At 43.8% G+C, this 26,684-nt stretch overlaps 1 long non-coding RNA gene across 1 annotated transcript in view; it reads right to left on the minus strand.

Moving 5' to 3' along the window:
* The window catches only part of LOC103876271, a 41,041-nt gene that overhangs the window by 10,437 nt on the left and 3,920 nt on the right, over positions 1 to 26,684 (minus strand). Inside the window, exon 2 of the long non-coding RNA XR_635444.4 lies at positions 6,541 to 6,609. This is a non-coding gene — a long non-coding RNA (uncharacterized LOC103876271). The remainder of the gene's footprint in view (positions 1 to 6,540; positions 6,610 to 26,684) is intronic.

A 26,684-nucleotide genomic window follows, 5' to 3' on the forward strand; every position in this document is an offset into this window, starting at 1 on the left:
TGGGCCACAAATCCTCCTTGGACTTCCCATCAGTCTAGACCATGTTTCATTCTGTCAGTCACTCTGAGACAGTACCGAGGTCTTAGAGACAAGGATTTGTGCACATTGCTGTAATCCCTTGCTGTGGAACAGGGCTCAGGGCATCCACAAATGTCACACGCGCCTCTGCAGCTGACTCGGGGCTGTTAGTGTTCAGCTCATTGTTGGAGGGGATATGATTCAGCAGAGGCCACACAACTTGCCACCAGCATCCCTTTCCTCTGGTGTATAATGAATGGGAGAGGCATACATGTAATTGCAGAGTCACAGAGGTGGAAGGGACACAGGGGGAGGTGTGCAGCCAGCGCTCTGTGGGGAGGTGTTTGATTCTGCAGTCGGTAGCGGTAGCGGGGGATGGGGAAGCAAGGACATAAAAAAATGACAACTGTCTGACTAAATTTCATTCACATTCCTCACTATATCACCTTCTACGTTCATTCAACAAATACTCATTAAGCACCTGCTCAGTGTTTATTCTAGGTGATCTGTGGTGCTCCTTGGCTTATATTATGGATGCACCACTCCAATCTCTGCCTCCAGCTTCACACAGCGTTCTCCCTGTCTCTCTATCTTTACATGGCCATCTTCTTATAAGAGCACTGGTCATGGCCAGGCACAGCGGCTCATGTCTACGATCCCAGCACTTTGGGAGGCCAAGGCAGGAGGATTGCTTGAGCCCAGGATTTCGACACCAGCCTGGGCAATATAGTGAGACCCCCATCTCTACAAAATACTTTTTAAAAAAATCAGCCAGGCATGATGGCGTATGCCTGTAGTCCCAGCTACTTGGGAGACTGATGTGGGAAGATCATCTGAGCCCAGGAAGTTGAGGCTGCAGTGAGCTGTGATTGTGTCACTGCACTCCAGCCTGGGCAAGAGTGACAGCCTGTCAAAAAAAAAAAAAAAAAAAAAAAAGACTGGTTGCATTGGATTAGGGCCCCCCTATTCCAGTGTGACCTCATCTTAACAAATTCAATCTGCTAAATCCAAAATTCCTATTTCCAAAGAAGACTACATTCTGAGGAACTGAGGATTAGGGTTTCAACATACCTCTTTGAGGGGGACACAATTCAACCCTGAATTGTGACCCTGGATGACAGTGACCCTGGGCAAGCGCTTTAGTTCCCTCATCCACAGAATGGGGATGACAATAGTACCAACCTCTGAGGAGCAATGAGTTAATAAATACACAAAACTCTCAAAGCAGTACATTGAATGAAGTAAGTGCCATTTAGGAATTTACCATTATTTTATTTTTTATATGCCGGTTATGAACCACTATGTTGGTTTCACACCCCACATTTTAAAGAACATTGCTCACACAATATGATTCCAACATGGTTTCCAAGGCCTTCATGATTGGCCTCGGCTGACCACTTAGCCTCCTCTATCCCAGTCTCCCCTCCCACACGTAACTCGTTTTCAGTTACCTGAATATGTCATAATCACTTTTGTTCCCAGGGTTTCATTCAGTCTCTCATTCTACTTCTATACCCAGTCATCTGGAAAATGCCTATTTTATCCTTCAGGTTTCAGGCAAACAGCACCCCCTCCAGAAAGTCTTTCCTCACCACCAGTTATGAGCCCTTTAGTTCTATCTGCATAGTTCTTAGATGCTAGAATATAAATACCAGTTTGCTTGTCTGGAACCTTCCGTACTGTAAGCTCTCCAGGACGCCATCTGACTTATTAACTACTATATGCCCAACACCAAATACAGTGTCTGGAAAACAGTCTTGGTTGCCTACCCAACAGCCATTTGTTCCCTTTTTCTTTACCTAATTGATTTCTTTTCTAGTACCAACAACTCCAGAAGACCAAGAGAGATCTAAGGTTGATTCATGATTGGTCTGTTCCAATCATGGAAACCTATTCACCCTCCCAGAGGCTGACTTAGGGATGGGCAACGTGACCCACTCTGGTCAGTGAGACATGAGGAGAGATATGCTGGAATGACATCTGAGAAGCAGGTTCAGGAACACTTTGAAGAGTTTCAGGAGAGGAAAGAACCCATCCCTGTTTCCAGGTGAGTGAGAGGCAGCTGCTCTACAGCCATGATGAAAGGCACAGGGACAGATACTCTCACCTGCTGAGGATGGCAGAGCCAAAGTATGGGACGAATCCAAGTCTTGATGATTTTGCTAAGACTTCACATCAGCCAGCCCTGGAACCGCCCTGCTGCTTGACTTCTTGTGATGCAATAATACCTTTTCACTATATTACCTATATCATAATATTGTGATTGTATCTCACTATAGAGATAATACTGTTTTCCTTGTTGTTTATTTAAGTAACATGTTCTGTCACTTGAAGTTGAACATAACCTGACAGGCACTCAGGAAATATTGTTGACTGCACAGGTGTTTAGATGTTAAACATGCTAGAGATGGAAAAGAGAGATGAGAACTAGAAGGCCAGCCATGTCCCAGGAGCCAGGCACCGGAGGCCTGTTTCATGTGCATCGTAGAATTCAACCTTCCCAGCAAGTCTGTGACCATACAAAGTTTATCCATTTTAGAGATGAGGAAACTGAAGCTCAGGAAAGTTTATCAACCTATCCAAGATCACGGAATTATTAAGTGCTGCAGCTGAGCAATATTTAGTTACTATTTTATGAAGACTTAGTTCAGCATTTTAATTCAGACTTCTCATTCATAACACAGGATTTTAAAATTTCTTTTTTTTTTTTTTCCATTTCCACTTCCCATGGGTTTTTACCTACCAGTTTAAGTTAAGCATTCTAATTTTGATGTTATCCTGGTCACTCCCAAAGTTTGACCATACTCATGCTTATTTTCCCACGTTACTTTATCGGTGCCATCGCGCTCTCTCTTTCCCTCCAGAGTATCTGAGCCCAAGGGACACTCCCGTGTGATTTGGTCTCCCTAACCACTCCCCTACCTCTCTTCAAGTTAATGTTGGAGCGTCTCCAGGGCTGACTTGGGAGAGGAGCCGGCAGGACAAGCTGGCAGGCCGGGTCAGTGCACCCTCTTGGCAGGAAGCCTGGGTGTGGGAAATAAATCCCAGGTTTGTCTGCTTCCAAAACACATGCTTTTCACTACACCATGAGGCCTGAATAGATGCATGTGGCCTACAAGTATATTCTCTTTAGCCGTCTGAGAAAGAACAAAACTCATTTGAGCAGCTTTCTGCAGCCCTTTTCTCCTCCCCTTGGTGGGAATGAGTGACGGGAACAGAGAATACGGTCCTTCCTCTACCCACCAGAATGTCTGCTTCTTGCAGCCAGCATTTCACAGATGAATGCCGAAGAAAATGTCTTAGCTGCATCCAGGGAATTTCAAGTGCTTTCCTCCTGTTTCTGAGGGAAAACAAACAAACAAACAAACAAAAACTGTCTTTTTCTGCAGCAAAGCCCCGGGAATTGGCTGTGTAAAGGGCTTGTGAGCTGGGAATCATGTGCCCTCTAGTGGTCATCTCTAGGAAGTCCCAACCAGATGGTCTTTTCCACAGAAAACAGCAGGAGGAACCGGTACAGAGCGTGGGAGACAAGAAGAGAATGCCTCCGAACACCTACATAATAAGCTGTAATGGTGGAAAGCCATGTGCTTTTGGATTTTATTGAAAATGCCAAATCCAGGTCGTGAATATTGAAATGGACGTCTGAGCAGTGCACAAATCCTCTCTGGTCTTACCGAAGCTTCCCAGGATTAGCTTCCCAGCACAGAGCCCCTAAGGCTTGATTGGTTTTGCAAAGCAAGGATGCTGAGCTGGAGAAAATCCACCAGCCAGAATTCCTGTTGGGAAGGGAAAGTTATTTCTGATGGGAAAATATTTGGTAAAAAGCCGAGGCCTGTGTGGACAGAATGGTCTAGGGTTTGTTTTTGTTTGTGTGTTTTGTTTTGTTTTTTGTTTTTGAAACGGAGTCTCGCTCTATTGCCCAGGCTGGAGTGCAGTGGTGCAATCTCGGTTCACTGCAACCTCCACTTCCCAGGTTCAAGCCATTCCCCTGCCTCAGCCTCCTGAGTAGCTGGGATTACGGGCACGCACCACCACACCCGGCTAATTTTTGTATTGTTAGTAGAGAGGGAGTTTCACCATGTTGGCCAGGCTAGTCTCAAACTCCTGACCTCAGGTGATCCACCCGCCTTGGCCTCCCAAAGTGCTAGGATTACAGGCGTGAGCCCCTGTACCCGTCCTAGGGTTTGTTTTTTAAATTGCTGCCTGAGAAAGGGAAGATGAAAATGAAAGAGAAAGTAAGAAAGCCGGATGAGGGAAGGATGCCCACTTCCCATGTGTGAGCTCTCCCAGTTCCGGCCCCACCATAACCCCTATCAAGTCTTCACATTCGTGTCTACTGCCCACCAGTGCATGAGGGATCCTTTTGAGCACCACGAAGAGGAGCTGAGCTCTGTGTCAGGGCTGATGCAAGGGTGAAAATAGCACATGAGCGCAGGAGTGGGGTGGCCTAGAGCAGTACAAAGAGGGAAGCCCCAGGTCACAGCTAGCATGCAAGGAATGAGACAATGACTGGGTGGGACCGTGGTGAACCAGATCTCTTTTGGGGAGGGGAACCCTAGCTACCAAGGTTACACAGCCATAAACATGGCTAAAATAGATGTTCAGGCTTGGGTTTTCAGGGACAACAAGCAAACTTAACAGCAACTCCAGTCTGAATGCCAACATTCGTGTAATAATAACAACAATAAGATAGCTTGATAAAGGCCCATACCAACTCAGAAATGAAGAATATGACTGGGGATCAGGGACAGAACCTGTGATCTTCAAACAGTGAAATAAGCTGCAGAAACTCCTTTGGGTTTAGTTATCTAAATTTTCCAAGAGATGGGAAGGGAGGACAAACAGAGAAGACAGACCCAGATGAGCAATCCGAGGTTCAGAGACTTGTCTGTTGGAACTCGACAAATGAGTAGCAGAGATAAGACTCAAACTCAGGTCTTTCACTGCAGATCCCATATTCGTCTCACATGTTATGCTGCCTCACCCATACAAAAAGCCTATTTTTATTGTGTTGTGGTTTTTTTTTTTAAATGATGAAATATAGTAGTCTCCCCTTATCTGCAGCTTTGCTTTCCATGGTTTCAGTTACCCACAGTCAACTAGGGTCTGAAAATATGAAGTGGAACATTCCAGAAATAATTCATATGTTTTAAATTGTGTGCCATTCTGAGTAGCGTGATGAAATCTTGCTCAATCCTGCTCTATCCTACCCAGGACATGAATCATCTCTTTGTCCACCATATCCATGCTGTTCACACTTCTAAGTTAGTCACTTAGTAGATTGGCTTCCTCTTAGTAGATTGGCTGTCCCACTATTGCACTGCATGTGTTCAAGGAAGCCTTATTTTACTCAATAATGGCCCCAAAGCACAAGGGTAGTGATGTTGGCATATTGTTGTAATTTTTCTTTTCTCTTTTTTTTTTGAGACAGAGTTTCACTCTTGTTGCCCATGCTGGAGTGCAGTGGCGCCATCTCGGCTCACTGCAACCTCTGCCTCCCAGGCTCAAGAGATTCTCCTGCCTCAGCCTCTCGAGTAGCTGGGACTACAGGAGCATGCCACCAGGCCTGGCTGATTTTTGTATTTTTAGTAGAGAGGTGATCCACCCACCTTGGCCTCCCAAAGTGCTGGGATTACAGGTGTAAGCCACCGTGCCTGGCCTGTTCTATTTTATTGTTAGTTATTATTGTTCATCTCTTACCGTGCCTAGTTTATACATTAAACTTTATCATAGGTACATATATATAGCAAAAGACATAATATATATATGGTTCAGGCATCCACTGGGAGTCTTGAAATGTATCACCCACAGATAAAGGGAAACTATTGTAACTTCAGTTGAGAAAAGCTCATAGTCAAATGCTTCTCTCTGACTTAATGTACTGCCCATCTATTGGTACTAGAAAAGTCAATGTTATAACAGCCCTAAAACTGCCAACACATCTGAAAAATATTTAGCTTTTTGTCTAAGGATGGGACCCAACTGACCAAATAAAACCCAAATAAAGAAACTATAACTGCTCTGCCCCATATCTTTCATGTGTGCCTGCGAGCAAATTTTATATTCCTTCCCACTGAGACTTCTTTCTTCCAAAATATTCCAGGTATGTAGCTTCAAAGCATGTGGCATCTGCTATGTGGACACATCGACAGTAGGATGAGATTGTATTTATCTGTGCCTTGCTGGGGCTTAGCACCTTTTTGGTGTCTTTTGATAAACGGGAAGTGACAAATGTTCTCATGTGGGCAGCAGGAAGGATTCATATGCTCCTAGCGACAGACAACAAATGAAAAGGAAGGGCTTAGTCATGCAGGGGCACATTCTCACCTCATCACTAGATGACAGTGCAGCACCCCAGACTCACAGCTTGCCCATAAGTCTTGTATTTATTGCATGAGAATTCCATTCGGATGCCACCGAATGCCATTTCCATGATCCGGACTGGTTTTTTTTGCAGGCACAATAAAGACAATTTGGAGTCATTTGCCTTGTTTCTTCGATAAAAGAAAGACTTGGACTTACACAGCCTCTTTTCTCCAAAGAGCTCAGCATGCTTGCCCATCTGGTGTCTCATTTATCTTCGTTTCATCGCTGTAAAGTCAATAAAGTGTGTTATGCTAGTGTCAGGGCCAGCGAAGGTGAGAGAATGTGTAAGCTTATTCCTGCTTGCCACAAGGGGGCGCCCCTGTGCCCTCCTAGTAACACATTCCTGGACACCCGTTGCCCACCTGTGAGGTGGCCAGTCCACATTCTGCAGGTACCAGAGGCTCTCTGCCCACAAGTAATGCCAGTCTGCAACTGCCAAGTCTAACACAAAGAGACACATGAACAGAGAATCACAATATAGCATGATAAGAGGTAGGCTGCAGGGATGGGTTAGGTTTGGGTGTGGAGAGAGTCAGAGTTGGGCACCAAAGGAAGTTACTGCAGGGTTTAAAAAGTAAAGCTTCAGTACAAATTGTAGTAAATGAAATAATTGGAAAAACAGTGTTAAATCCTTTTTAATTAGTTAAATTAATTAAATCAGACTTTCTGCTCACCAAAATGTATCCTGTATGTTTTCTAAGCTTGATTGACAAGTTCGGCTGAAAGGACCAAACTACTTTTTACTTAATAATTACAAAATAAGTAGAAAAAATGCACCCCCTCCAAAATGCAAAGCTTCAGATAACAAGGCTGTGGAGGAGTTGTAACCCTCATATATTGCCAGTGTGAGTGAAAAATGACTCAGATGCTATGGAAAGCAGTGTGACGGTTCCTCAAAAAGTTAAATACAGAATTACCACATGACCCAGCACGTATACCCAAAAGAATTGGAAACAGGTGCTCAGACAAATCCTTGTACACAAATATTCATAGCGGCATTATTCACAAGAGTCAAAAGGTAGAAACAGCCCAAATGTCTGTCAACGAATGAAGAGGTAAAGAAATTGTGTCTACACACATACAATGGAGTATTATACAGCCGTAAAAAGAACTGAAGTACTCTCACACATGTAATCCCAGCACTTTGGGAGGCTGAGGTGGGCGGATCACGAGGTCAGGAGATCGAGACCATCCTGGCTAACAGTGAAACCCCGTCTCTACTAAAAATACAAAAAATTAGCCGGGTATGGTGGCGGGCGCCTGTAGTCCCAGCTACTTGGGAGGCTGAGGCAGGAGAATGGTGTGAACCCAGGAGGCAGAGCTTGCAGTGAGCCGAGATTATGCCACCGCACTCCAGGCTGGGCGACAGAGCAAGACTCCGTCTCAAAAACAACAACAACAAAAAACTGAAGTACTGATACACACTACAACTTGCATGAACCTGTGGACTGTTACGCTAAGTGAGAGAAGCTAGACTCAAAAGGTCACATATCGTGTAACCCCATGTATATGAATTATGCAGATTATGCAAATCCATAGAGACAGAATGTGGATTGATGGTTGCCAGGGACTGGGGAGAGTGTTGTGGGGGGTAACTCCTTAATGACTGTGGGGCTCTATTTTGGGATGATGGGAGTGTTTTGGAACTAAACAGAGATGGTGGTTGCATAACACTGTGAATGTACTAAATGCCATGGCATTGTTCAGTCTAGAGTGGTTAATTTTGTTATGTGAATTTCACCTCAGTAACTTTTTTTTAAAGTAGAGCTTCACTCAAGAGGTATGTGGGAGCAGGAGGACAGCAGGACCTTGACAGATGGCCTAGGGGAGGGCATTTGAGTCAGAGACAGCATCGTGAGTAAGAGGAACACAGCCTGAATTGGGCAACTCGAGCTGCTGCAAGTAATCCCATGGGCTGGATGCGGGGGCACATGACGGACTTGGGGTTGGAGAGGGCTCTACCGAGGGGTAGAGAATTAGATGGCACATAGTTCACAGATATATCTTCATTAAGTCTGTATGTCCTGTGAAAGTCAGTTTCAATTGCTTGGATAACCAGCCGAGTGGGGAGAGGAGTTGCCAGCCAGGAGGCTACCCTAGAACCCCACAGAGCAGACCAGGCACCACCTGAGGCCAGGGCCAAGATTTTTCTCTGACACTCTCCATTCTAGGACCATCACTCCTTGAAAAACGAAGAATCAAAGCCCTGGCCTTCTCCACAGGGCAGGGTGCAGTCATCTGTGTTGGGGAACCTTCTCAGCCCTTTAAGGTACACTCCGTGCACAGGTTCTCAGCCTTTATTGTTATCACACATTCTCAAAATGAAAGAAAGGCTATTATAAAATGAAACTTTCAAACCAACTTGAAAAATAACTGAACGACTGACTGGGCATGGTGGCTCACACCTGAAATCCCAGCACTTTGGGAGGCCAACGTGGGCAGATTACCTGAGGTTGGGAGTTCAAGACCAGCCTGGCCAAAATGGCGAAACCCCATATCTACTAAAAATACAAAAATTAGCTGGGCGTGGTGGTGGGCATCCCGAGTAGTGGGCATCCCAGCTACTCAGGAGACTGAGACAGGAGAATCGCTTGAACCTGAAAGGCGGAGGTTGCAGTGAGCCAAGATCACACCACTGCACTCCAGCCTGGGTAACAGAGTGAGACTCCATCTCAGAAAACAAAACAAAAAACTACTAGTCACCAAATTAAAGACACTTTTTGTCTTAATATTCAAAGAAGACCTACTCAGAGAACAGTACCCAGAGAATCTTAAGAGAGTCAACCACACTCCTTCCGGATCCTCACAGTGTGGGGCCCCCAGCTCCGGCTGGTTCTTGCTGCCTCAAAGCTCTAGACCTGCCTCTAGCTCACTTTAGCACTGCTGGCCAGGCAGGTGGTGCTGATGTTGCAGTACACAGATTCAACTTTAAGCTTGGTTATGGACTACATTGTGTTTCCCTGGTGTGACTGTATTTGGAGGTAGAGCCTTTAAGGTGATAATTAAGGTTAAATGAGGTCACAAGGATGAGGCCACAATCCAATAGGACAGGTGCCCTTATAAGAAAGGGAAGAGACATCAGAGAGCTCTCTTTTTTTCCTTGAATATACAGAAGAAAGGACATGTGAGGACATAGTGGCCAACTGCAAGTCAGGAAGAGAGGCCAGAAAACAACCTTGATCTTAGACTTCCAGCCTCTAGAAATGTGAGAAAATAAGTTTCTGTTGTTTAAGCCACCCAGTCTGTGGTATTTTGTTCTGGCAGCCCAAGTAGATTAGTACAAGCTTGTAAGAAAGGCAGAATTTTAGGTGCCACCCAACCTAATGAGAACCTGCACTTTAACAGGTGGATTTATGTGCACATAGTTTGAGAAGCATTGTCCTAGAATACTGCTGTGGTTAAATGTGTCCCCCAAATTTCATGCATTAGAAACTTTATTATATTTTATTTATTTTGAAATTTTATTATTTTATTTATTTCACTCTGTCACCCAGGCCGGAGTGCAGTGGTGCAACCATGGCTCACTGCAACCTTGACCTCTTGTGCTCAGGTGATCCTCCCACCTCAGCCTTCCAAGTAGTGGGGTCTATAGGTGTATGCAATCATGCCTGACTAATTTTTTGTATTTTGGATGGAGATGGGGTTTCACCATGTTTCCAGGCTGATCTCAAACTCCTGGGCTCAAGTGAACCACCCACCCTGGCCTCCCAAATACTGGCATTGCAGGCCTAAGCCACCTCACCCAGCCTGTGTTGGAAGCATAAATTACAAATTCGTATGTTGATTGGAGTTGGAGCCTTTGAAAGGTAATGAAAATTAGATAAGGTCATCAGAGTGGGGCCCCCATGATGGACCTGGTGGCTTTAGAAGAAGAGAGATTGGCCTGAGTGAGCACACTTGCTCTATCTTACAATGTGATACCCTCTGCCTTGTTATGATGCAGCAAGAAGGTCCTCATAAGATGCCAGCACCATGATCTTAGACTTCCCAGCCTCTCGAACCATGAGCTAAATAAATTACCCCATCTGTGGTATTCAGTTATAGCTACAGAAAGTGAACTAAGACAAATACCTACTGTCTTTAACCTCTATTATGCTTTCAGTGTGATAAAATGGGCCACTCACAAACTTCAGCTATACACTCATAAGAGCTAACAGGCAAACTGAATGATTTTTTTTTTTTTTTTTAATGACAAGTAAAGTGAACTACTATCCTAACACAAACATGCAACTGGAGTGGACATCTGATGCTTTGTCTGCCCAGCACTCCTCCTCCTGCTGGAGAACTGCCCCCATCCTATTTCATTCCTACAGGGATAGTCATTCACAATGCTGGATCAGTGTTGCACACCTACCTATCCACAGGGGTGGATGTGTGGCCCAGAAGTTGACAAATCTGATACCCACCTATTTTAGTTTTATGTGCCAGGCATCAAGCTGAATGTGAGGGATACCGACATGAAGAAGATGCCCTCCCTTCCTTCTGGTTACTAACAGTCTGGAAACGGGCTACCGCATAGTCCAAGATATTAACAAACCATGCAATACAGGGTGATAAGTACCTGCTGAAGCACTGAGCAAAGTGTTGTGAAAATACAGAGGGCAGGAAAAGGCCGAAGAAAGGAGTTAGTATTTTGGGCAGAATCTTAAAAAGAAGTTCCATATGAGGAATCAGCATATGTAAAAACAAGGATTTGTGAAACAGTCAGGGCTTGTGGCCTGGCAGGGGCACTGGAACCCCACCAGAGGGTGAGATTAAGGGGAATGGTGGGGAGCAAGACTGCAGGACGGAGTGAATGACATGAAAAGATCGAGTCCAGCCAAGGAGTTGGATTGAATCCTAGGCAGCAAGGAGTTAATATAGCTTTCTGAGCAGAGAAGAGTTACAAGCAGGTTTGTAATTTAATACAATCCCTCTGGAGGTTAAATGGGATCATTAAATGATGAATCTTGGATGGTAGGAGTGTCTTTGGTATGTGGTAGTGTTGATAAACATTTATTGGGAAATGATTTCAGTCAACAGAGGCAGTAGCAGAGGGGATAGAAAAAAAGGAGCAACTTTGAAAGGCATTTCTGAGCTAGAATCAATAGGACTTATCCAACAATTAGGAAGGAAAGGGAAGAACTAAGAATGTTTTAGCAGTTTCTCTCTTAGGTGATAAAATGGGTGGAAATAAGAACTAGGTGAAGATAATAGTCGTACTTTTGAACATATTAGATTTGAGGGGACTGGGAATCCAGAAAACGAAGTAGGTCTGACAGGTCAGGAATTTAAGAATGGCTGGGGCAAAAGATAGGAAGGTCTAGAAGTCACCATCACAGAGATGCAGTTTACAAGAGACAGTGTTAGTCAAGAGAATTAACCTCCGAAATACTAGAAATTGTTCAAATTATGACTTTCCAAAGGAATATGTCAGACTCAAGTTCCTTTACAATTGTTACATACAAGAGCAAAGCTCCCCTACCTACCTCCACATTCCCTACACCCCTAAAATAGAATTGGCAAAATGCCTCCACACCACAGTGTAGGGTTAAAAAAAAAACAAAAAAAAAAAACCAAAAAAAAAAAAACAAGACTCCAGCTATTTGACCCCCTTAGCATGTCTGGGCCACCAACAAATCATAGGCTGTTGGAGATTCTGCCTGGCAACCAATGCTGGACCGTTCATACGGAGAAATGGCATCAGCATCCACTAAACCAGACAGCGTTTGAAGTACTTCTGCCAAACCCAGGGTAACTACTGAGCCAGGAGGCCTTCCGGGCTTTTCATTTCCCTGCCAAACTGGCCACGTGCTGACTCTCCCTTGCCAGGAGTTCGTGCCTGCACCTCCATGGGTACCTGATAAGATGCCACAGTCCTTGTTGTGGGCACATGCTTGGGGGCTGGGGTGTGAGGTGAGAGGAGGCAGCAGTGGCTGGGGAGCTGGCAGCCTGGGGTCAGTTGTACCAATGATTCTCAGCTAAACTTGGCTTAGTGGAGCCACAGAACCTCATCTGAATATGTACCTATTAGAAAGCCGATGACTTTTCTTGTTATACTTTTTCTTTAAAAATGAAACAAAACTGAATTAACATAGAAAGATCTAACTGATATGATACTTGATAAAGGCACATGGTATACCTGTATGCATAATATGATCTATTTGGGATTTTTTTCTAAGTGTATGTGAAGATGTGTGTGTGTACGCCTGTGCATACGTAGAACTTCTCTGAAAGGATACACACCCGGCACTGGGGAGCTGGTATGAGGAGGGAGAATGGGGAGCTTCTACATTTCACCTTTCTCTATTGTTTGCGTTTGCTTTTTTTTTTTTTTTTTTTACAAGAAACTTGTTAATTTTCAAGTAAATATTTTTCAAAAGGCACCAGACATTTTGATCAATCAGGGAAGGGCAGCCCAATAATAAATTTCTAAGGTCTGTGTGTGGACATGCATTGCTTAACAGCGTGTAATTGCAAGTAGATGCCTCCTAACCAAGTCAGCACAAGTTCTTGAAGACTGACTGAGCAAGAGTGCGGCCTCCTGAAGGCAGAGTCCCTCCCTCCCCCTTCCCTCCCTTCCAGCCATCCCAGGTCAGGTAAGAACCTGTCTGGAGAATGTGTGTAGGAGAAAGGAGGCTCCACAATGGTGAATAGGAGAGTCACTGGCTGCAAAGACGCTTGTGAAACAAGACCAGGCCTTGGATTACTACCTTCACGTTCATGGGGATGCGACACTCGTTGCCCAGACTAACCCAGTTTATCACACCCACACTAAGCTAGCGTGGAATCGGTAACTGGGTCAGCGATCAGCTCTAAAACTGGCTTGTCCCAGGGTTGAAGGCAAGGTGGATCCCTGTGTTGAGCTGGCTTCTTTCCCTGGGTGAGAGGTGGGTTCCTGACTGGTTGAGGTGCCCTCTCTGCCAAGCTGGGAAATGCCATCAGGAGCATAAATCCTGAGAGCCTCCTCAGAAAAAAAAAAAGCCAGGAAGATTCAGGAATAACTGGCTCAGAAAACGTCTCCTAAAGGCAGAGGTAAAGGATTCCCATTTAGAAAATTTAAGCAAGAAATTAAGTAAAACAAACAAACATAAAATTCAGTTTGAAAAACAACATACTCCATGTTGGATTTTTGATGCTCTTTAAATAACAGCAAATTGAAAATGCGGACATCAGTGGCAGGCAGCCACATCCTGTGACTTCTCCAACAGCTGTGCCACAAGAGCCCTGCCTGCCCTAGGCAGGGGAGACTTGTAGGGAGGAAGTGGGGGAAGCTTCCTCTCTCTGCCCACCCCCCATCACCACCACCTGCCACCACCCCCATCGAAAGGCAAGTCTACCCTTCGCACACTGCCACTCTACATTGTCCTTGTCCTCCCACTTTTTTAAAGAAGATTTTATTTTTGTATACATATTTGCTTAAAATCCATGAGTTTCTGGCCAGGTCGTGGTAACAGAAGGCTTTTATGAGTAGTTTATGTTGCTTAGACCCAAGGTATGCTGCAAACAGTCTGGAGTGAAGTGGACAATAACATCTCTAAAGAGAGGTTAGAAATTTCTAATCCAGCAAGTTTTTAAAACATGTTTTCATTTTCCAGGAGCAAAGCTGAGTTATATTTGGCTACCAGGACACGATTCACAGGTATTACCAAGGAAACAGAGTATAGACCACCAAAAACAAGTTCAGTCCATCCATTCATGTTACAGTACAGCTATCACAATTCAAATCCCCCACACTCAAAGGCAAGCTTACAAAATCTTTGTAAGGTACATGTGCTGTCAAAAATGCCAGGTAAGGCCGTGCATGGTGGCTCATACCTGTAATCCCAGCACTTTGGAAGGCTGAGGCAGGAAGATTCCTTGAGCTCAAGAGTTTGAGATCAGCCTGGGCAACATAGTGAGAGCTTGTATCTACTAAAAATAAACAAATTTAAAAATTAACTGGGCATAATGGTGCATGCCTGTAGTCCCAGCTACTTGGGAGGCTGAGACAGGAGGATTGTTTGAGCCCTGGAGGTTGAGGCTGCAGGGAGCTATGATCACACCACCACCCTCCAGCCTGGGTGACAGAATAAAACCCTGTGTCAAAAAAATTAAAACAGGTAAGCATGTAAGCTAAATTAACCTGTGTCACATTTAAGGTACATCAATAAAGACTGTAACTGAGAATGTGAATAAATCAGAACCCTTGTGCACTGCTGGTGGGAATGCATAATGATGCAGTCACACAGGGAAAATAGTGTGGAATTCCTCAAAAATTTAAACATAGAATTGCCATATAATCCAGCAACTCCACTTGTGTATATACACCCAAAAGAAGTAAAAGCAGGACTCAAAGGGATATTTGCACACTCACAATATTGCAGCATTGTTCACAATTGCCAAAACGTGAAAACAACCCAAGTGTCCATCAACGGAAGAAAGAATAAAAAAAAAATGTGATCTATTCATGCAATGGAATATTAGCCTTGAAAAGAAAGGAAATTCTGACACATGCCACAACATGGGTGAATCTGAAGACGTTATGCTAAGTGAAATAAGCCAGTCACAAAGAGAGAAATATTTTATGATTCCACTTATGTGAGGTACCTGGCCACGTGAGGTCTAGAGTGGTCAAATCCATAGAAACATAGTAGAAGGGTCTAAACCTCCTAGCCCTGAGCAGCAGGGTCTAAACCCTGTAGGACTGAGACCCTGACAGGACCCGTGAAAGGAATCCAGAGACCCAAGACTTGCTGAAAAAGGACATGCTTATAGGAGTGGTCTGAATCCCTGTAGGCACTGGCTGAGTTGGTCTCAGTTAGTTCTTTTGTTTGGACATTTGCAGTTGGACCTTTTCCGTGATAGACCCCAACAGTGACTCACCTCCTTTTCCAAATCTTGCCACATGCTGAAATATGTTGACTACCCTGGCCTAGAGCCTCAGATATCCTTGCTAGGGATTCTGCTCGCCTGGCCACACACCCAACCCTGCCATCCATAATTACCACTCTTCCTCTGAAACTCCTGCTAACTCTTTCCTGGAATATTGATGTCCCACTTGTCTCTGTAATTTAGAGAGTAAAATCTTTGAACAAAGACTATTCAAAACTACTTCAGCCAACAGGCATTTATTAAGTACCTAACAGATGCAAAACATGTATGAAGTTTGAGTTGGAGCAATCACTAGCCATCAATTGCATTAACAACTAACCAAACAGACATTGATGTGTGTAATTTACCCTACTTGCAGGTGGAGTAGGTGGCCAGTGGAAACTTCCAAAGGCTTGCCCAAACTGTCATCGTATCAGATTGTTTAATGTGGAACTGGCAGGGAAACCTGGGAAGCCGGACACACCCAATTGCTACCATTAAGGAGGCTTTTATTGACTGAGCATTGTTGGAGCCATTAGCAGGATTGTGATAGTAGCTGAGGGAAGGTCTCAGAGGGACACTGCAATGGAACATTTTTACAGGAGCAGAGACAATGGAAAGTCTGAAGTAAGGCACTGGCCAATGAAAGCTGGCCTAAGGAGTGAACAATACTGAAAATGACCTTGGGCAAACAAAGTCTTCATGAGGACCAGCCTACAAGGCTCATGCCTGTAATCCCAGTATTTTGGGAGGCCGAGGTGGGTGGATCACCTGAGGTCAGGAGTTCAAGACCAGCCTGGCCAACATGGTGAAGCCCCATCTCTACTAAAAATGCAAAAATTATCCAGGTGTGTCTGGTCAACATGGTGAATCTCCATCTCTACTAAAAATGCAAAAATTAGCCAGGTGCGGTGGTGCGCACCTGTACCCCCAGCTACTGGGGAGGCTGAGGCAGGAGAATTACCTGAACCCAGGAGGCGGGGGTTGCAGTGAGCTGAGATCATGCCACTGAACTCCAACCTGGGCAACAGAGTGAGAGTCCTGTGTCTCAAAACAAAAACAAAACAAAGTCTTCATGAGGACACCTAGCACCAGGAGAGCAACTGTCTAAAGGGCCAAAGAGAGTGGAAGGAGAGGCAGCAGAGAAGGCATTGTCATCCTCCTGCACGCGTTGGCCATGGGCCAGCCCTGCAGATGGCTCATGGAAGCTTTTGGAGGAAGAGACACAACCTCTTGATGTCTCCCAACCTAGTCAGAGCCTGGGAGGGAATGGATAAAGTATCAAGGTTGAAACAGTGGCATATACTTTTGAATATTATGTTAGTTTCCAAAAAAACCAGACTCAAGAGGCCTCTTCTCTGGCAGCTCTCCACCCAACGCTTTTCTGAGGCCTCTACTCTCTAAAGAAGACACGGCTATCCGCACTTGAGATTCCACAGCCTCCTGGAGTCTTCTGAGGAGAATAAGATCCTACTTGAGTTTTCTGATCCATCCAATTCGCTGGCCAAATTATTTTTTGCATAACATTGGGTCTGTGACCAGCCTTCCTTTGGGGGTCTGCCATACTGTTAATGTGCCAGAAAACAGCGGAGATTAAAGTGTAATGGAGCTAAGGGAAATAATCTGTAATGAGCATTAATAAGCACCAAGTGTGAAACCATTAGTAAAATTGTTACTGGGATAAATCGCCTTTGTAAATGGCGTGGGACACTTTATGGTCCACAGAGTATAGCCCTCTGTTCTTAATACTCTGTCAAACTCAGGAAAGCATTCAATATTTCAACTAATTCTCCTGGACAGTTTTCCCCTCTACCTACTAGAAACCAAAACTGTATCTATAATGGGAATTTTAAGGGCAAAATTTTACAGCAATTTCATATTTATAAAATATAAACCTTGTACAATTTTTTGCAACTGGCAAATTTTCTATGAGTTTTTCATTTTCGTACATGTGAATATAAGAATCAGGTGAACTGGGGCTCATTAATATTGGAATTTTCCTTAAAATGTACAAACAATGATTTTCCTTTCTTTGGCTATTTTACTATGGGAATGTGTACTGTGTCAGCTGGGTCAATCTAGAACTACATTTCCCAGAACTCCCATATGGTTCTGAGAGAGTTGGCCAAAAGAAGAATTTGTGCAAGATTCGTAAGGCAGGAGTAAAGCAATAGCCATTATTCTCTGAAGGTGACAGATAGATGGAGAGTAGGCGGCAGCTTGTAGCTTCTCCTTGCTCTCTCCTGCTCTGTGTTCAGCTTTTGCTGACTGCCAACACTGCTGACCAACCGCGTCTGACAGCCCACCACCGGATTCCTGGCTACAGACCCTCAGAAGCAATTGCTATGCAGAGATCACACCTTTCAACCAGCTTTCCCTCAGGGTCCAACTCTGACAACTGACTGTATCTGGCTTCCCAGATTCCCTGACAAGTTCCAAATTGCCCGTCTTGGGGGCAGATTAGCAACTTTTCTCTGATCTTCCAATTCCTCCTTTCAGGCCTTACTTCCCCAGCTTCTCCCACAATTGTGTAATGAATCCTTTCCTCTATAATACGCCTAGTAATTCCACTTCCCTGATTACACCCAAGCTGATTCCTTTGCCTCATCATGCTGGGAGCAGTCAATCAGCCAAAGAGATTTCACACCAGAATCGAGAGTTGGCTCCACAGTTCCTGTTTCTGAAGAAAGGCATACAAAGCTAAACTTCACCTATATCCACATCTATCCAATTATAGCTATGCATTCATTCTTTTGCTGTGATCAAAAATGAGAGTCTGGCCTTGTAAAAGGGCTAAAAAGTTATTAGTTTTATATATACATATTTTAATTTCAAAGGTGAGATAGAGTTGGCCAAAAGAAGAATTTGTGCAAGATTTGGAAGTTAAGATACAGTGTTGAGTAGGATGTGTCAAATTTCTGCAAATGTTGATACCCCACTTTTACTTGTTACTTCAAAATAGTGCACAAAGGAAAAAGAAATTGAAAGCCATGGTTATTATGCCCTGTTCAAATGATAAAACTCCCATATTTAGTGTTGAGCTGTGTACAGCAACAACATAGTCAAAAATCATAAATATTTTTTCACCTTCTGAAAGTATATTACACAGGAGACCACCCAAGCACTAAAACTTCCTTTATTATTCATATATTTCGCCCTCTTACATACCCTCAAGGGTCTCATCTCAGTCTCTGCCAAAGGCAGCTTCCCCTGATTATCTCGAGAATTACTCCATGAGCTGCAACCAATTCTTGTTTGCTCCTTGCTTTCTCTGCACTTTCTTAGGTGCCTCAAATATCTCATCTATGGTGACTTGAGAGTATTATGCTATGTCGGATTAAGTGTGGCAAGAAGACTCATACACAGCATCACATATATTAAATATTACCAGAATGTCACACACACACACAAGGGAAATGATTTAAGAAAGCTAGAGAGGCATCTACCCATGGTAAAGATATGTACGCTATTCAGTGGACAAGATAAGGAGTGAGAATAAAAATGTTATGGGACAGAAGGCAGCCGGAAATCTAGAAGAACTAGCTTCTATCTAGTCCCAACCCTGGACTAAATTGACATGTGGCTGTAGGCAAATGACACATATCTATTGGGGCAGAAAATGCTAGTTACCCCTAATAATCCCTGCTAAATTTCAAAATAAGCACATTCTAAATTTTCTCTTCTTCAGTGCCCACTATTTATCTGTGCACATGACAGCCAGGAATAAAGACTCAATTTCCCAGCCTCCCTTGCAGCTAGATGTAAGGTATGACTAAGCTCTGGCCAATGGGATGTAACAGGAAACAGATAACATAGAAATTTCCAGAAATTTCCTTAAGAGACAACTGAGATGTGTGCCCTTGGCTCCTTCTCTTCCTCTTTCCTTCACCCTACTTCTCGAGATGTGGAAATGTTAGATAGACTTCTATCTTGGATAGTGATGACAAGAGCCACACTCTGGTGACTATGCAGTCAAAAGCTGGAAGTAGCCTGGGTTGCCAGTGATTGTGGAGCCTTACACCACATTTCATGTGATAGAGAAATAAATTCTACATTGTTTAAGCCACTATTTTTCAGATCTCTGTTACAGTTAGTCTAATCCTAACAAATACACGTATATTTCCAACTGTTTATAGATGCTGTTAAAATTAATAAGATAAATATTCCATTGAAATGTTATTGCATTTGCAATATTTTTGACTATATGTATTTTTTAATCAGTAGAAATAAATGCTCTTACAATTTTCCTGGATTTTTTTTTTTAAATATTTTTTAGACAGTGTCACGCTCTGTCACCTAGGCTGGAGTGCAATGGTGCAATCTTGGCTCACTGCAACCTCCACCTCCCAGGTTTAAGCAATTCTCATGCCTCAGCCTCCCAAGTCAAGTAGTTGGGACTGTAGGTGTTCACCACCACACCCAGCTGATTTTTATATTTTTAGTAGGATGGGGTTTTGCCATGTTGGTCAGGCTGGTCTTGAACTCCTGACCTCAAGTGATCCACTCACCTCAGCCTCCCAAAGTCCTGGGATTACAGGCATGAGCCACCATGCTTGGCCTGGATATTTCTGATATTCAACAATCTTCATGATTAAAAAAATGTTTGCACTCTGCTCTGGAGGAGGGACAGAAATTGGAAGTGAATAGAGGAAGGAGCAGGAGAAAAGTCACAAGTGTGCCCTCTTCCACTATGTACAGCCACCTGCTTAATCTACCAGGCATAATTGGAGAAATAATAGGCAATATTTGGAGAAAGAAAAATAAAGGCAGATGGGTGAACAAAGCCCACGGTTTCACCAAAGCTCAGTAGGGTTATCTTCACCAACATTGCTTAAACTTGTCCCCAGGCATTCCAAGTGTTTTGCCTAGCTGAGCCTCTTAACCATGTTTCTCTACAACTTGTGGTGCGAGCTATTTAAGCCTCAGTGATACAGGGATGTCTGCATCACCTGTCCTCCTTCTCACCATGCTGTCACTCCATGTCTGTACTTGAGCTAAAATCTTGACAGAGCTCCCTTCTCAAATTCCCTCTGGAATTCTAACCCTTTTTATCTTTCTCCATATTGTTCCTTATCTCATCAATGTCAGCTCTCCCAGAGTTATGGTCTCCTTAGTCCACTGATGTTTCTTTCCTCCCTCCCTCTCCTGACTCCTTACCAAGTTTCAAAATAAGCACATTTAAAAATTTTTAAACATTTTTATTTATATATGTATTTATTTTTAATCAACAATAATTGTACATATTCATGGGGTACATCGTGATGTTTCAATATGTGTAATGTACAGTGATCTCATCAGGGTACTTAGCATATCCACCATTGCAAACATTTATCCAACATTGTTTCAATGTTGGCAACATTCAATATCCTCCTTCCAGCTACTTGCTTCTATGTATTATCATTAACTATAGTAATTCTACAGTGGTATGAAACACTGGAAATTATTATTCCTCTTATCTAGCCATAATTTTGTATCCTGTAAAAAAAATAAGCACATTTTTATAAAGGAAGATGCCCACTGACTGGGTCAGCCACCCCTTCACCCCAGTGCGTTAACTACATCCTGGTCCCACGCCAACTTGAAGGCAGAACGCTGACTCTCACAAGAAACTCATTACTCCTAGCATTTGGATTTCATTTTTCTGGTTTTTACTGAAGCTCTGTGGATAACAAAGAGAGGTCAAATCAGGCAGCACATTAGATACTTCTCTTCTCTTAAAGGCCCCCGCTAGTCTTGCTCCCAACAGAATTGATGTAGGAAAGCTTTTTTCTCCAAGACTTCTCCATATGGTTCCCAGTCCCTCTGGCTTCTCCCTCTCTTATTCTCCTTCTGTACTTCCTACTCCCTGATCTGTACAGAGCCTTTAAGCTCTGCTCCAGCTTCAAGCCCATTTTTGCATAGCCCATGCCTGCATATCCAAACTCTTTAAGATGCTTGGGGCCTATCAATTGACAGAAACCCTCTTTGGAAGGCAGTTTACCCATTCTCTTTTGTGGCCTGACTGTCCTTTGGGGCCTCACTCTTTTCTGCAGCTTCTCATATGTATTTCTTTCAAACAAACGGAAGACCCTGCTCAAAGGAAAAGCTGAAAGAATAAAACATCTCTGTATGCTTCTGCCCTATGGATTTCCATGGAACCACTAACCTTATCTCAGGTATATCCTCAATTACCAATTCATTTCATGGTTTGTTAATTTCATGGACTCCTTAAAAATAATGCAGTTCTTTCCTTTTTGCTTCATTTTTTTCTTAAACTTACTGTCCCTGGTGAGCATTATCTAGAATACTTTTGCATATTCACTTAAAGGCAGGTAGGTATTATCCTTCTAGAAAAGTCTACTCTTTAGGATTTCCATATTTGCTGGTAAAGAAATTAAACAGACATTTAGCAGAATAGACAGTACTGACTTTATCTTGGTGTATTAGTCATAGTTCTCTAGAGAAATGGAACCAATAGGATAAATATATATATGGATAAGGGATTTATTATAGAAATTGGCTTATGCAGTTATGGAAGCAGAGAAGTCCCAAGATCTGCCACCTAGAGCTGAGGAACAGAAAAGCCAGTGATGTAATTCAGTCCAAATATAAAGGCCTGAGAACTGGCAAGCAGGGAGAAAGAACTTATATAAGGCCCCAAAGACCCACGAACCAGCATCTCCAACCCCAAAGGCCCACGAACCAGAATCTCCAATGACTGAGGCCGGAGAAGAGAAGCATCCCAGCTCCAGAAGAGAGCAACTTCATTCTTCCTCCACCTCTTCATTCTAGTCAGGCCCTCAACAGATGGGTGATGCCAACACACGTTGATAAGGGGCCGATCTTTTCTCAGTCCACCAATTCAAATGCTCATCTCTCCCAGGGCACCCTCACAAACACACCCAGAAATAATGTTTTACCAGCTATCTGGACATCCCTTAACCCAGCCAAGTTGACACATAAAATTAACCACTGCAGTTGGAGAATTGAAATAGAGTTGAGTCTGACCCTTTGTTCTGGGCCCTAAACTATACATATAATTTTCAGCAGATCCCATTAACCTCTACAGCATAAGGAAAAAGCCGTAATTCCTCAGTAGGACATGCAGGTAGGAAGCTCAGAACAGTCCTGGCATAATTATAAAGGGAATCCTTTTTCATTCACAAAAGTGTTCCATTTTGGACAATCATCTGTATGGTTCCCCTCAGCAAGGCCCCGGGCCTGGTGCCTGGCACAGTGACTGGCCCATGGTAGAAGTGGCTCCTGCAGGGCTTAGGAGTGTGGGCTCTGTAGTCCAGCTGCCTAGCTGCAAGTTCTGGCTTCCCTAGCGGAATACCCAAATCAGTTAGGGTCTTAGCTGCAAGTGACAGACACTGACTCTGGTTAATTTAGGCAGAAAAGGGATTTATTAAGAGGATTGAGAGAGGCTCGTCCAAAATTGCCAAGAGAGCTGGAGAACCATGCTCGGAGGCTGGCATTTGGGACAATACTCAGAAACCACAGGGCAGAAGTGATATGGCAGTGGGGACTGCTGCTGTGCCCTTGAGAACTACAGCATCTCACCCATCCCTTTCCCCTGCCCCCACCATACTGCTCCCATCTCTATCTCCCTACCTGCAACAAATGCCTCCCCATTCCCTCACCCTCCCACCCCTATCCCAGTGGCCAACGCTGCAAGTCCTAAACCTGGTCTCTGCCTGGGCGACCTCTACTGCCCTGAGGCCCTGACTCTGCTGCAGCCAGCACCGGCCCTGAGAGGCTTTTCACAGCCCCTGCTTCTTTTTGTTACAGGACAACTACAAAGTGGACCTCCCGGGATATCCCTTCCCAAGGTCATTTTCACAGGTCTCTTAGACATTCACTCTCATTTTGCTTCTAAGAAGCCCTATCTACCATTCACATTGGAGCTCCTCGGTCTCTGATTTAACCCCCTGGGAATATTTTATTATAATATTTGTATGAACATATGAGTTAATGAGCAAAACTCAGGCTCTTCTGCACAGCAGTAAACCATCACTATAGATAAAGAAGAAAAAGGAATGTAAAAATCCTTTATTTTATCTAAAAATATTAGGGGACATGCTCAGACTTTACTTAGAAAAGCAGTATATGCTGACAAAAATTATTAATCTACTCCTAAATCTATCCCCACAGTAGATTCAGATATACTATAGCTTTCTTTATGGCTTATACTGAGCAATTAGGTCATTATCTCAGAGTCCTGTACCTGCGAGCTCTCCAGAGAGGTTGTAGGCAAGGAAACATGGTCCCCATTCAGATGTACCCGACTCGTTTGGCAAAGATGCCCAGGCAAATAAATCCATGGGAAGGCTGAGCACAGCGTCAGCACTAAATGGAGAGACAGATGCTGTTCAGGCTGGTCTCTCCAAAGCTGGCACTCCCATCCCCAGTGAACAACCGAGATCCTGTCCATGTTTGCCAAACTCCAGAATTAGAAAGCTGAGCCTGGGCTACTGTGGTCCAACGAATTGAATGGACAATGACTAGATTTAAAAGTGATTCAGATGTTTCAGTGCTCAATCATGCTGCTGCGAGAGGAGGTTTGCACTGTGGTGGATGGTATTTTCTGTTTTAATTACAAACTACTAGCGAAATATGTCTGGAATTTTGCAAATAATAAGCAAGTCCAGATCTCCATTTTCATTCTACAGTTGGCTGCTGTGAGAAAATAGCGATCATTGTTTCTTCCAGCTTTTCATATGCTGAGTCTGTGAGGCACACGTGAAGGCCGAATGGAGGGGAGGCAGGAAGCCAGGCTGCCTCACTGTGTGGATCCTAGTTCATCCAACACACAACATAGGCTTGTTATGCTGCCTTCTTCTGAACCTTGACAGTTTTTACAGAAAAACAAATTTTGGACTGATGATAAAAATTCTAATTGTTATGCTGTTTCTGCTAAAAGAAGGCTAAACTCATTTTTAAAGCAAGACAAACTATAGAGCTTATACAGGATCACAAGCCTAAATTGGAAAAAAAAATCTGTGTTCAGCATAGCAGATATCCATGAATAAACCAGATGTTCACCTTATGAGACTTCAGCCAGCTTGTAGAGCACCTTGGTGCAAATTAGAAAACAAAAAAGACAATAAAAACAAAAACAAAAAATTCATTTTGGGTGGTTGAAGCCTCATGGGATGTGTCATACATTGTGGTTGAAGGCTCAGGGGGCGTGGCTTGGAGGGGGGCCTAGTTGGAGTTTAGCCTTCACTGCCCCTGAGCCAACTGCCTGGGCTCACACCATGGCCTGAGTCTCAGATCAGTTTCGTGATGGGCTCTTTTCTGGTCCTTCACTGAAAGCAGAGTGAAAGCAATGGGACTGTTCTGGGTTGGATTGTGTTGCCCCAAAAGATATTGAAGTCCTAACCTCTAGTACCTATGAACATGACTTTATTTGGAAATAGGGTTTGTTGATTGATGATTATTCCTGTCTTTCTTCCTTTTTTTTTTTTTTCTGAGACGAGGTCTTGCTCTGTTGCCCAGGCGTAGTGCAGTGGTGTGATCTCGGCTCACTGCAACCTCCACCTCCCAGGTTCAAGCGATTCTCATGCCTTGGCCTCCTGAGTACCTGGGACTGCAGGTGTGCCTCACCACGCCCAGCTAATTTTTGTATTTTTAGTAGAGATGAGTTTTTGCCATGTTGACCAGGCTGGTCTCGAACTACCGGCCTCAAGCCATCCACCCACCTTAGCCTCCCAAAGTGCTGAGATTACAGGCGTGAGCCACCATGCCCGGCCAAATTTCTGTCATTTAAACCACCCAGTTTGTGGTACTTTATTATAGCAGCCCGAGAAAAGGAATATAGGGACCAATAGCAAGGCTGCAGCAGGAGGCAAAGCCACAGAGCATGACCTGGGCCAAAGGCCAGAGTTCAGCAGAGGTCACCACTCGTCCAAAGCTGTCTCCCAAGGCCGTGGAAAGCACTCAGCTGAGGCAAAAACTATATAAAAATAAAAATAAATAAATAAACAAACCTAGGGCAGAATTGCAGAACTGCAACCCTGTTGGGGAGAGATGGAGGCCTGTCCTGAAGGAAGGGTGGAGGGTAAATGAAAGCCTGATGGAGTCATGGGGCAGTAGGCTATAGGACTGCCAGGAGAGCTGCCAACAGACATCTCCTTAATAGCACAGGAGTAAGACAAAGCCATAGAGCCTTGGGCCTACAGAATAAAGGGGACACTGTCTAAAGATAAGACCTTGGGGTGAAGAAAGGCATGTTCAGAGCTTGAGCCATTAGGAGATGGAGAAAGGAGTTCCTGGCTCAGGGCAGAGCCACTGGATTCGAAAGGAAAATGGGAACAAACAGTTCTTCAAATATAAAAATGTGCTTATAGTATGTCAATTTTACCTCCATCATAAAAAATAAATAAGATAAAAAAATCAAAATGTACATTAGTGGCCATTAATGATGGGTCTAGTTTCCTTACAGAAATTAATAGAACACTTGAGGCTGTTGGAGGATTTCCAACCTTGGTCAGAGAGGGATGCCCATGTTCATATGGTTACATCACACCAAGAATTGGCTCCTTTAGGCAACGTTTCTGATTGTTTTCTATTTCCTACAAACAAACATCAAGCCATAAATCCTCATGTTTGATCCAAGGAAACTACCAAGGCAGTTGCCAGTGCAGAAAAGATAAAGTCAGATGGCCTTGGAGTGAATTTACTGAGTTTCATGTTACATTTGCAAAACAACCAGAAGTGAACTGAGCCTGCGAGTGAAATGGAAATCAGTAGTTGAGAACAGAAATAGAATAGTGTGTGAACTCTACCCAGTCTTTATGACATCTGAGTAGAGGCAGAGGCCCTGGGTTTTCATTTCTGTTTGTCGCTCTTGTCTTGCACATGAAATGAACTGGTTAAGGTATAATCATAGTGTCCCAAACGGGATACATTTTCCTAGACGGTTTCAAATCATCCCATAACCACATTCAGTTTAAATATGCTTTTTTGGTAACCATGAAAGGAATGTTATATTCCTTTGTCACACAAAATATGAGCATTATCCATGTCTCCAAATGAGCAAAAGACTGCCCAGATGTTTGTTATTCTGAATCCTCCAAATCAAGAAAAACTGGGATTCTTTTTCTTCTGAAGAAAATTGTCGACTGGGTGCAGTAGCTCAAGCCTGTAATCCCAGCACTTTGGGAAGCTGAGGTGGGAGGATCACTTGAGGCCAGGAGTTGGAAGCCAGCCTGGGCAACATATTGAGACCCCATCTCCACAAAGAAAAACAAGAATAAGCCAGCCATGGTAACATGCACCTGCAGTCCCAGCTACTCAGGAGGCTGAGGTGGGAGGATCTCTTGAGCCCAGGAGTTCGAGGTTACAGTGAATCATGATCGTGCCACTACACTCTAGCCTGGGCAACAGAGAAAGACTCTGTATATAAAAAGAAAAAAGAAAATTGTCTCTGACTGTTAGAAAAAAGAGCCATAAATATATCACATATCAACAACAACAAAAATACA

The sequence above is a fragment of the Papio anubis genome, chromosome 10, assembly GCF_008728515.1.
Source record: "Papio anubis isolate 15944 chromosome 10, Panubis1.0, whole genome shotgun sequence".
In the NCBI taxonomy this organism is placed as follows: domain Eukaryota; kingdom Metazoa; phylum Chordata; class Mammalia; order Primates; family Cercopithecidae; genus Papio; species Papio anubis.